This window comes from Athene cunicularia (assembly GCF_003259725.1).
Source record: "Athene cunicularia isolate RWA chromosome 13 unlocalized genomic scaffold, athCun1 chr13_part1, whole genome shotgun sequence".
Classification (NCBI taxonomy): domain Eukaryota; kingdom Metazoa; phylum Chordata; class Aves; order Strigiformes; family Strigidae; genus Athene; species Athene cunicularia.
The window spans coordinates 1934478-1937726 of NW_020799117.1; positions in this window are offsets into that span (position 1 = coordinate 1934478).

Consider the following 3249-nt stretch of genomic DNA (forward strand, 5'->3'; position numbering starts at 1 on the left):
AATCACAGAATCATAGAATCGTTTAGGTTGGCAAAGACCTTTAAGCTTATCAAGTCCAACCATTAACCCAGCACTGCCAAGGCCACCACTAACCCACGTCCCCAGGCACCACACCTGCACGGCTTCTGAACACCCCCAGGGCTGGCGACTCCCCCACGACCCTGGGCAGCCTGTTCCGGGGCTTGACAGCCCTTCTGGGGAAGAGACTTTTCCTAATATCCAACCTAAACCTCCCCTGGCACAACCTGCGGCTGATTCCTCTTCTCATATCACTTGTTACCTGGGAGAAGAGACCGACCCCCCCTCACTCCACCCTCCTGGCAGGGAGTTGCAGAGGGCCAGGAGGTCTCCCCTCAGCCTCCTCTGCTCCAGACTGAACCCCCCCAGTTCCCCCAGCCGCTCCCCAGCAGCCCTGTGCTCCAGACCCTGCCCCAGCTCCGTTGCCCTTCTCTGGCCACGCTCGAGTCACTCAATGGCCTTTTTGGGGTGAGGGGCCCAGAACTGAACCCAGGAATCGAGGGGCGGCCTCCCCAGTGCCGAGCCCAGGGCTCAGATCCCTTCCCTGTCCCTGCTGGCCACGCCAGTGCTGACACCAGCCAGGATGCCGTTGACCTCGGTGTTGGGGAGCAGCCTCACGTGTCCCCAAGCAGCAGCACTGGGACACAACCTAGCACGAGGGAATTAACTGGATGTGAATGCAAAACTGGTGCTTGAACCTCTAATTAATGTCAGATCTGAGCATCGCTATCTGGAATTAAAGCAGAAGTAGGTTAAGTTGCAGGCAAAAAAAACCCCAATGGACAAAAATACACACGTTAATGTTTAAGTTACTTCCAGAGCACAGCTGGCAGAAAGCAGAAGGGGTGGTGAGAGCGAGGCAGCCCTGCTTTGGGGTCAGGACCCGCTAGACTGGCTCAAGCCCTCTCGTGCAAGTGCAGGTGGCACCAACCCGGTGCAGCGGCTTCGTGGGAAACAGCAGTTTTCTGTGGGGAGAACTGGAGGAGCTGCAGCAGACGGGGAGCTGCTCTGGAAGCAGCGGGGGACAGCTGGGCTAAGGAGCTCCCAGAGCAAAAGGGAGCCCTGCAGCCTCCTCATCTCAGCTGTGGGACCACACCCGACCCCACACCGCCACCTGCTCATCGTCACACTTCACAGGCTCCTTCTTACCACCCCGGCCAAACGATCACCTCTCTCACCTGTGCTGTGCCCACACTCACTTTTCTGTCATGACCATCATTTTAAGACCAAGCAGATGATGGAGTCTGGGAGCCTCTGTTCCCAGGGTTTAGCACATGCCCCCAAACCAGTTAACACCAGGGCCGAGCTGGCCTCTCCCAGCCTGCTCCCTCCAAGCAGCAGTAATAACAGGACTTGATGCAACTGCACAAATCAAAAAAAAAAAAAAAAAAAACCAAACCAAAAAAACAACCCACCCTCCAGTTCTTAATCCTGTACCATCAAGTTGTGCTCCTCAATTGAGTTTTTGAACCGAAGATATTTTTCCACTGAGCTTTCCTGATGGCGTGTCCTGGCTTGTCTTTCCTAATACCAAGAAAAATGTTGGGTACAAAAATAATCATCTTGAGCTAAACTGAACTGCTTCATTTCAGGGTTTCATCAGCGCCTGTTTTCCTTGTTTTAAAACCAAATTCTGTATTTTTTCCGAACGTCCATGACAATTTTAAAACAAAACAAGGATCCTTCTTTTCCATCTGGTGTACAGATGGGAACCTGGCACTTGGTTTCCATCTCTGACTGTGCTGTTGCCTCCCCGGCGTGCCCCAGGCCCCACTGCCGCGTCCCATCTGAATCCGGCACGGAAGGCTCTTGTTTGGCATCTGCCAACACAAGTTGTCTGCTGCTCATTAAGAAGGAAGAACATTTCTCCTCCTTATGCTTCACTTATCGTCTCCCTCAGAGCAACGGTGAACTCCAAACCACACATCAGGAGTTCACAGCTACCCCGGGATAACCCGGCCTCCCTCCGGCAGCGAGCGCCGTGGCGGTGGCTACCAGGCATTGGCCAGGCGGCCACGCCAGCCCACGGGTTACGGCCGGGCATGACTGCGTGCAGCACGTGGGCTGCAGCCCGGCTGCTGTTACAGTTCACCCACGGCCAGGAGCAAGATGAGCTTCCCAAGAACTCTCTGCCTTGATTTGGTGTTGACCTGCCCCACGTCCCCGGGGCACAGACACTGTCCTGTGTTCCCAGGACACAGGCCCTGACCCTGCCCCTGCATCCCCAAGACACAGACCCTGACCCTGACCCTGCGTCCCCAGGACACAGACCTGCAGCCACAACCTCCTGGTCAGGACCTTTCCTGGCCGTGCCCCCACGCAATGTTTTTTGGTGGCAGATGTTGCTGCTGAGTCACGGGGACTCAGACCAAGAGCCACACACCCGCTCCCGCCGTGCCCCTGGACGTGAGCCATCGGTGCACGAGCGGGGTGGCCCTTGGCTACCTGGGTCACACTGCTGGGCTGAACGACTGCGGAGCGTGCCAGCTGGCACCAGGATGAACCCCGTATTCCTCGAACTCCCTCCCACAACACAAAAGAGCAGCAGCAGCCCCACAGCTTTAGGGGAATTGCCTTTTCCTTCTCTACCAGAGCTCCGCGCTGGCGTGGGCAGGGACGCAGCGTGGCCCTGCTTGTTTCGCCATGGCACAACCAGAAAACCCAAAAAAGTGCTTAAACGACCCGTCGCCACTGACATCCCCGCGGGACGCCCGGTACAAACGATGCCATTGTCCAGCCCTGCAAACCGAGCGGGCAGCTCGGACGTGGGCCGGGGCCCAGGCTCGCCCAGGAGCCTCCCGCACGCCCCAGACCGCGACCACGGCACCAACCTGCCCAGCCCAGTGCCGACGGCCACCAAAGCCGCCTCTGTGGCTAGCAGCACTGGCGCTGGGGGCCAGGCAGGGCCCACCGCTGCTCTAGTCCCAGCCAGGCTGTTGGCTCCTTTACAGGAAAGCATCGCTGTCCCCATCCAAAGCGACACTGGGAAGATTCCAGCAGATGGGAAGTTCATGGGGACGGCTCGTACCCCCAGCCTTGGCCGCCCCCTGCACAGAACAGCCCCCTCCAAGTGAGACACGTCCATGGAAACGGCAGCCGGGCTGGCAAGGACGAGCGGCTCCTCCTGAGGCTGTTCACCCCCCACACCCCCCCCTCTCCCCGCAGCATCAACCCCTTTCCCCCAACCACTCCACCCGCCGCTCCCTCTTCTGCCCCCGCGCCCTGAAGGGC